Here is an 8,990-nt window from a genome sequence, read left to right as displayed (position 1 = left end):
TTTTATCTCTCCCTTCCTTCTCCCTTCCTTCTCCCTTCCTTTCCCCTCCCTCTCCCCTTCCTTCCCCCTTCCTTCCCCCCCCCCCCCCTTTTTTTTTTAACCAGTAGAAGTTTCTAGTGACTTGGAAAATTAAACTTTATAAGTATACTGGGCTTGAACATATCAAGTGTACAACACAGAGTATAGAGATTACTACTGAGCAGTGCATGTAAGGTGGCTACAAAAAGCAAATCTTTGTCAGCTGATGTAAGTTCAGTTTACAATAACTCATATTTTCAGTGGAAAAAAAAAAATTAGGAGGTCTACAAACTCTCCGGACTAGTCTGTTGCCTGGGAAACTGCACTCTGTAAATTAGGGTAAGGGGAAAACTTGGCTATTAGATATGTATTTTTTATAAATATTATGTTGATTTTTACAGTAAACATTCAAGCAAACACTTGGCCATGGACTTGCCAAGAATTTTTATGCTTGTACAGCCCTGAGAATAAGGCTGGGGCATTTTTATTGTAAGCAATGCATAGTTGCACCAGAGGTTAAATAGCAAGCAAAAATCATTTCTTTTCCAAGTGTATCAGACTATGTGTTGTAGATATAAATTCTGTTCCTCTCAATATTAATGGCCTGCTGTGTCTGCCTTATATGCAGAGTGGACCGCTGCAAGAATAGTTGAATCCCTCCCTCCCAAGCCTGGCATGATTGAAAAAGGCAAGAGAGAATAAGGATCACCTGAACTCTTATAGCTCTAATCATTTTTTATCCTGTAGGTGTCCCCTCTTTTCTTAGCACTTGTATTTTTCAAGAGCATGAGCTTAAATTTTTATAAGGGATATATAGCAGACAGATTTACTTAATATGTGGTAAAGCACAGAGCACCGACTTTTGAAATTGTTAAAATAGAATACTTAGATTGGGCACTCCAGACACTGAAATTTTATTTGCATACAGTTTCAAATGAGAGTTTTGAGATATGCTAAGAGCTGAGATCTAAATGTATCATTCTGAACTTTTGAAAGAGAAGAAAACAAGGTGCTGTGAAAATACTAAATAATAGATCCTACTTTGGCTAACCGACTGGACAAAAGCTAATGTTTTTTGCAGACCCTACCTCTCTGGGTAGACTTGGTGAAAGCTCAAGTGAAGGTAGAGGTGGTGAAAGCTCAAGTGAAAAAGAGTTTCAGGGAGCTACTTCCTTCTGCAAGTGCCTCGCAAGGCCATTCTTCCAGAACAGGAAGAAATACTCTTCTCTTCAGGATGATTTTTTGCAAGAGCAGCCGTCCTGCTGTCTGGACAGCAATGGGCGTATCCAGTAGCTGAGCACGTGCTCACAGTCACCATTTCCAGGTCTCATTCTCCAAAATGCACTACACATTGGCTGACCAGCCTTTTCATATCTACTGTCCCTTTGGTGGCTCTGGCAGGTGGCTGCTGACACTCTGGGGCCAGTGTGTTAGCCCTCTGGATTTCCTTTCAGCTATGATGGCTCACTCAGTGGTCACTTGCTTGCTAGGCAGTGATGTCCTGAGTTGTGCTGAGCACTGGCTTTGCTCTCTGTGCCCTCAGGAGAGCTGCAGATTTCCCAGAAGCTGGTTTCTGGGTTTGGTCTCCTGTGTTTACTCCTGCCAGGCTTTTGTCTTTAGCAGTGAACTGGTTTCCTTGGCTCAGAAGGAGTTACCTTTAAAACTGATTTTACAGTGCTGGTTTGGGTCTGGCAGGAAGAGAATCTGCAGATTGCATGTTTGTGCACATGCTGCAGGAGTCCCAGTCTTTTACTCAGGCAAGCTCCTATGAAGAAGCTCACTGAAAAGCGAAGGGCTTGTCTGGTAGTAAATCCATTCTTTCTCTGGGATTAAGCCTTGCAGTAACCAGGGGCACTGATCTCTCTCACGGGGTTCTTCAGACATGGTCTCTGCCTAAGTGACAAACTGCGGTTAGAGAGTGAAGGCTCCAATCCATACTAGAGATTATTTTCACTATCAGATGGAACTGTGGAACTGCGAAGTTGACATGGGGATAGTTTCCTGACTGTCACCCTTGTGTATTAGAAGTAATCACGTAGGACACACTGCAGTCTTCTGGACTGGCAGAGTTTATTTTTATTGCTGTAATTGGGGTATGGTAGAGAAATTTGGTATTCATTGACACTCAGCTTCCTCCTCAGCTCCCAGATGGTTGAGATTTACTTCACTTGGCTATTATTGTACTATATTTACTTACATTGTTTATCCTCCTTTTTTTTTTTTTTTTTTTTCTCTCCTTACAAGGGATATTTTCCTGTATTCAGGAAAGGTATGCTATAAAAATCATGAAACTGTTTTATTAGATGAGTGTTCCACCTGGACTATTCTATCTAATTCTTCTACCAGTGGTCCGGAGCATTCCCCAGCAGAGCACTTAGCAGTGTGACTAATCTGTTGCGTGTAGTTTGTTCCCTCTATCATGTTCTCCCTGATGAGAAGTTTGTATAAACACTGCAATGCTTTCCTGTGGCAAGACGTTGTTTATATTGGTAAATGTATACATTATTTATGGACATGCTCAAAGAAGTGGCTTTGAGAAGAGAACCAGCCTGTTTCCTGTGGCCCTTGGTTGTTCTGGGAATTTATTCCAGAGCCACTCTTGTTATCCTTCGAGGAAGCTCATTTGCTGCCCAAATCATCTTTATTACTGAAAGGAGTTACTGATGGTACAGGATAAAGCTGTTCATGCCTTTAGAGATTTGGTTTTTTAAACTATGTTGAAATATTTTTTAAGATCCAGGTCCAATGGTTGTTTTCAAGATCAAGTCTGACAACTTTGGATAGTTTGATGTTTCCACTCATTTTAGTTAGTACAACCACACAGAATTGCCCATGAGCAACAGTAAATGGCAAGATAAAACTGGTCTTGACTGCAGTGTAATTGTCTAAAGGCAGTAAAAAAAAAAACGGTGAGCTATCTGGTAGATGTGACTTGAGCAAACTCAGTGTGTTAACAGTTTCATGAAGCAGAAGTTGTACACGGCTTTCTTGTTTACAGTATTGGTCATTTTAAAGAGAATCTCAGAGAATGTAAAGTCATACTTTCTGGTGCTCTTATGGCCTTGTTATCGTGCATCTCTACGAAAGTACAGACAGGGCTTAATCCAGCTTGTCTAACCTCTTTATATTGAATTATTAACTCTGTAAGATGTTTATGATGGTGCATATGACCCTAGGACACTTCTATTTCTCTGAAAAACAAAAACACAACCAAGAATATACTGTGCTTTTAAAGAATAAGATACAAAGGTTGGGGGGGGAAAAACTCATAAATGATAACTTGTTTTTGGAGCATGTGCTAAGTAGCCATAGTGCTGTGAGTTAGCCACAATGGTTATGGGAAATGAGAAATACAACATGAAATAAAGAGGTATTATGCTGAAGAAGAATACAGGGATATCTTATGCCTCTTAACTTCTGAATGAAAAGAGTAAACACCTGATTAAAAATAAGCAGTTTATCTCTCAGCCTACTGAATTGCTTTCTGAAAACACTTATATTAATTCCGGGCTGAGTAAGCAGCAGTTGTGAGCGTTCCGTTAGTCTTTTCTGAGAGATGTATTCCCTTGCAGGATTGCACCAATAAAACTCTGCTTCAACCAAGTTTTATATTCTGCTTAAACAATCTGCTTGTATTGTCTCATCACTGATTCCTAAAATGCTTTTCAGATTACCCTATTTTTCACCTCCCTTATTTTGGAGTATCATATTTTATTCCTTAAAGAAGTAAGGGTTGAGTCTACTTGAGTCTCAGGGTCAAACAGGAGCATCTACTTAATTGAAAGCTCATTTCTTATCTTGATTTTAATTGTAGAAATGGAACAATGAGATAATCCAATCTACTCAGTATTCTAAATAATTCAAGTCACTTTATTCAGATATCTAAGAAGTGACTGTCAACAGTTTGGAATTTGAAATACGTATTGCCTTATGCTTAACAAAACACAGATAACTGACAGTCCCTTCAAATAGGGAACGGTTTGTTTTGTGATGCAAAACAGATAGCTTGGTTGGGAATAGTATTGTGTATCTCTATGCAGGATTAAATCCCAGACAGAAAGCACAGGCAGATGAAAAGATTGTATTGCTAATCTTTTTCTTGCAGTAAAACTGAATATTTCATAGTCCTCAAGAGAGTAAGGCAAGTGACTGGTTAATGCATTGGCTGTGTTTGACATACCTTATAACTATTTTTGAACTTTCAGCTGCCTTCTTTAAACACAAGCAATTTCTTGTTGTGATTGAATAGCTGTCACAAGTAACAGTCTTGCATTAGGAGATTTACATGTTAGAGAACATTGTACTTCCATCATCGGTAAGCAGTATTCCTGATATCATTGGTAAGTGCTCAAGAGCTAAGCAATCTTCACCAAAGACTGTCTTCATTGCTTCATTAATTACAGGAAAGGTTTGGTTTCCATGCTTTTATTATTATTGCTATTAAAATAGTTTGACGTGGGGGTTGGCCTGTTCTCCCACGTGCCTGGTGACAGGACGAGGGGGAATGGGCTAAAGTTGCGCCAGGGGAGTTTTAGGTCAGATGTTAGGAAGATCTTCTTTACTGAAAGGGTTGTGAGGCATTGGAACAGGCTGCCCAGGGAGGTGGTGGAGTCACCATCCCTGGAAGTCTTCAAAAGACGTTTAGATGTAGAGCTTAGGGATATGGTTTAGTGGGGACTGTTAGTGTTAGGTTAGAGGTTGGACTCGATGATCTTGAGGTCTCTTCCAACCTAGAAATTCTGTGATTCTGTGATTCTGTGATTCTGAGAAGCTGAGATTGGCATTCTTAGAGCTTGCGAACCATAGTGATAACCCTGATAGCCAAAGTAATCAGATGGTGCTTGGGAGCCTATTAGTTCAGCTCTTTGCTTTCACGTTGTATCACAATGGTGTGTTCTTCAGTATCTGCCATTTGGAAACCTGCCAGCATCTTAGTGCATGAAACGTCAATAAAATATTTCTGGGCATGCTGCCGAAGGGAACTGCTTCATGCATTTGGCCCTTTTCCTCCTCTCTGGCTGGTGCTTTCTGAGATCACTGCTGGAGATCAGCCCGAGCAATACGTACCTCTCTGTGCCCAACGTGGCTTGGATGTGCACGTCTAAGGCTGTTTCATTTGTCCAAATAATTTCCAGATGGGTAGGTAGCAGAATCTTGGATGTCATCCTTCTGGGCTGACATGCTCATTAACTAACGGATCCAACAGCAACCACTTAACACATGAACCCCTTCTAAAAGGAACTGTTAAACTGGTGGGTCGAGTGAACTCCCACTGACATTATATGGCAGATGATTTGGAAAAGAGTTCAGAGCTCTAATGAGTTAAAAACAACCTATGCATTGAAGGGGAATAATAATGCTTTTGTGTTCTTGTGGTGAAAAATCATAGCTGAAGATATGTTTAAACTTGAAACAGCATAAAAAAAGCAAAGCTCTTGTTGGTGGTGAGAGCCCTTCTGCATGCAGGTGAAACAGCTTCGACCTTGAGCCAGCCCTGTCCAAGAGGAGCGCCTAGTTGTGGGGGCTGATCACAGGAAGAGTTGCTTGGTTTAAAATATAATTTTCCAAAGCTACAGACAAATACTAATCTTTCAATCAACATTTTTTTACTTTTTTCTCTTTTTTTTTTTTTTTTTCCTTATATTATGACACCCGAAGTCCATCAAATCACAGCATAAATTAGTGTGGAAGGATCTCTGGATGTCACCTGGCAAGTTCCCCTGCCTCAGAGCGATTTCCTTTTAGATGAGGTTGCTTAGGGCTACGGCCATTCAAATTCTGAATATCTCCAAGGATGGGTATTTCGTAAGCCTTCGGGGCTTTTCTATTGCTTACCTTGTTGCAAAAAAATCAGTTAAACAACAGTTGCATTGCCAAAAAAACATAGCATTCCCACAAGTATCCGTTGTAGTGCCCTTCCCTGTCTCCCAGGAAGTTAAGCAGAAAAACCAGTAGGCAGTAAAGGAGCCTTGCAACATGACTAACCTGGGCTCAGCATGATGTTATATATGCACTATGCCTTTCTTGTTTCAATACAAGAGTATTTCTTACTTCATAGAGCTCTACGTGAGGTGTTTGCATTTTTTTTTTTTTTATTTAAGCCACTGTATGTGATTGTCGTAGCTGCATCAAGATTCCAAAACTGTCCATAAAAAACCTCTTTTGCATTTGAAGAAAGAAGTAGTCTTTAAGAAGTCAAAATAATTTGCTTTTGAAACTGATCAGTTTTTAGTTAGTTTAATTTTAGATAACTATTAGTCTTTTGAGATATATATTTTTACAAAAAAAAAAAAAAAATACTTAAACTCAGATTTTTAGTAGTGAGAATCTGGCCAGCACATTAAAAAATGAACTTGCCCAAGTGTACGTGCAGCAGTATTTATATAACATTCTGTTAGAGCAATGCATTATCAACAGCTGAATTTACATTCAGTGACCTGGATGTCTCCAACCATATTTATTTGCTAATGGGCTGGAATGCCCATGTCAAAAAGCATAGAATGACTCCCGAGCCAGCGGTACCGCGTGGAGAATAGCTGAATAATGGGAAATGTGATCAGGCCGTAAATGATTTATGTGGTTTTAGCTTGCGTTTTTATTTCATCTGTTTAACTTAACTTGGGGTTAATTAAAAACTTTTTTTTCCTAGATGGTAGTTATACCCACATGACGATTCTCTATAGTTATAGATAAGTGTTGAATACTTTCTGCAATGATTAAGTTAAGCAATATTGTTTAAAATAAATCAACAACAAGAAACAACTATATAATTTTCTTAGAAACTTAATTATGCAAAGTGTAGTTGCTTTATCTTTGCCAATTCAAGGTTTCCATTCGTGCTGCTGAGGGGTCAAAAAGGAAATATTTATGTTTACAGAGAGTATGCAGATTTTGTGGGTCCCCCCCACAACTGAATTCTAGGAATGAAAACCTGGAACATTATTATTTGTCTCTCTAGGGCATCTTTGCACCTGTTATTAAAAAGACTTGGAAATCTGACTTCTGTTGCAAAGCAAGGAAGAAACTTACCTTTACCAGACTTTCCATTTCTGGTCAGAAATGCGGGCTTGCTGATGAGAATTGTTTCTCTCTCTGCAAGTATGTAATAATTTTCAAACCAGTTTCATGAACCTGGTAACCGTATCAATCAACGTACTTGAAAAGGAAGCCACCCACATTTACTGAAGTGTGTGATGTGATACGGAGGTTACGAATGAGTTTGAAATCCCATCTGGAAAAAAAGTTATTTTTCAAGATAACCAGAACCTGTAGGTGCAAATGCAAAGATTGAACTTCCATGCCCACAATTGCCATTTGCATGACTATTTAGGGAATTTTTTGGCAAGCAGAAATTGGACACACCTTGCAATTATGAATTTTGGTGGATTAGTGCGTTAGTTACCTTCATCAAGGTAATGGTGATGACCACTGCAACAGCCTCATGGGAGTTACTGTGCATACAGGCTTTTCCATTTGCTGTACTGAATGGATGATGTGCAGAGATTTGAATGATTTTCCTGACAGGCAGAAATAGCATTAAAGGTTTGCAGACAAAACCAGATCAAAGGAGGCAGGCAGTTGTCTTTGGTTGAAGACTGCCTCTCCTGCCTTTAGCAAGGGAGACAGGAACCAGCTGGTTTGAACACAGGAGCAATACCCCCACTGCCCACCAGTTTGTTTGCAGCTCCCATGCATTTTCTGACTTCAGTGGAGGAAAAATATTCTCATTTCCTGCTAATGTTCAGCCTTTATGAATCCCCCAACTATTTTATGTCCAAGGATTCTTCCTTCCTCCACCTTTTCATGGTTTTTGGCTTCTTGCTTCTGTCCATATCCTGCTCTTCGGACGGCAGCAGGGACAAGTTCCAACTCCTGTATGTGTGCCACTGACAAAGCACCATGTTCAAACTGCAGCATCTGTGCTGCAGGTTTACCGTCACTGTGCTTAATAGCATCTCAACTGATTTATTTCTATTTTTGCTCTTGGCTTGCTGCAAGCTTTTTCATGAGCTGCAAGGAAAACAGATTTTTTTTTTTTTTTTTTTTTTAATATATGTGATTTTTAACATGTTCCTTAGCTTATTGTTCACGTTATCTGAAGGAGGTGGGAGGAGTGCCAAGAAGTACAGCAGCAGGTGCTGAGGTCTGCGTGGGGCCCCCGAGCAGCCCCTGCCTCTGCAGGGCGGCTGGAGGCTGCGCTGCTTTCCCCTGCGGCAGCTGCGTCACGGCTGGGTCCGAGGTGTATGAACGGGCTGGTGGAAAGTAATCCGTTTGGAAGGACCTGTCGCTACGGATTTTAGAAAGGCTACAGTTTGAGGTATTTAAAATCTCTACCATTAAATAAAATCCCCAGTGAACAATCCATTTTTAGGATATCACAATAACTATATTTTGCTTATGTAGTAAGTCCTGGGACAATAAATACGTTGTCATTCATTCCATCCAATTTACTTCAGTAATTCACATGGGATAGAACTTATGTGGTTGCTGTAATTAATATATCACAGCTCTAGGTGCAGTTGCATCTGCTCTTTTATTTATTGAAAACTGTGGCACAGTTTTCTTTCTTTAAAACTCTGCAAACTCAATTTTTGCTAATTAAAAAGTATGTTGTTCAGACTAACCTGGAGTTGCATAAATCAATAACGCTACATGGAGAAAGAGAACAAATTATTCCTCTCATTTGCATAATGGACAAGATCTAAAATGAATTCCTTGGGTTAATGAGGGTCCTCAGGGTTGTTCATCAGGATATACAGCCTCCCGTAACACTGGTATGGTACTGATTGAAAAGCATTGCTCAGGGAAGAAAGAGAAAAGAAATAATAACAATAATATTAAAAAAAAAAAAAGTTTACTGAAGCCTTTTGCTTTAGTGCATTGATTTCTGACTGCTTGCACTGAGCTCCAGCATAAGCTGAGGATACAAATTCAGATTTACTCTTGCTTCGAGGTTCAAACTTGGTTCTAAC

The 8,990-nt window shown here is 39.8% G+C and overlaps 1 long non-coding RNA gene across 2 annotated transcripts in view; it reads left to right on the top strand.

Annotated features, from left to right (window-relative positions):
- Positions 1–8,990, top strand: part of LOC118170569 — a 129,268-nt gene that overhangs the window by 84,723 nt on the left and 35,555 nt on the right. For both annotated transcript variants that reach the window (XR_004752780.1, XR_004752781.1), the window contains exon 5: positions 8,120–8,335. This is a non-coding gene — a long non-coding RNA (uncharacterized LOC118170569). The remainder of the gene's footprint in view (positions 1–8,119; positions 8,336–8,990) is intronic.

Source organism: Oxyura jamaicensis, chromosome 8, assembly GCF_011077185.1.
Source record: "Oxyura jamaicensis isolate SHBP4307 breed ruddy duck chromosome 8, BPBGC_Ojam_1.0, whole genome shotgun sequence".
Taxonomy (NCBI): Eukaryota; Metazoa; Chordata; class Aves; order Anseriformes; family Anatidae; genus Oxyura; species Oxyura jamaicensis.
Note: the sequence above shows the minus strand (reverse complement) of the source record. Positions and strands in the feature narration are given on the sequence as shown.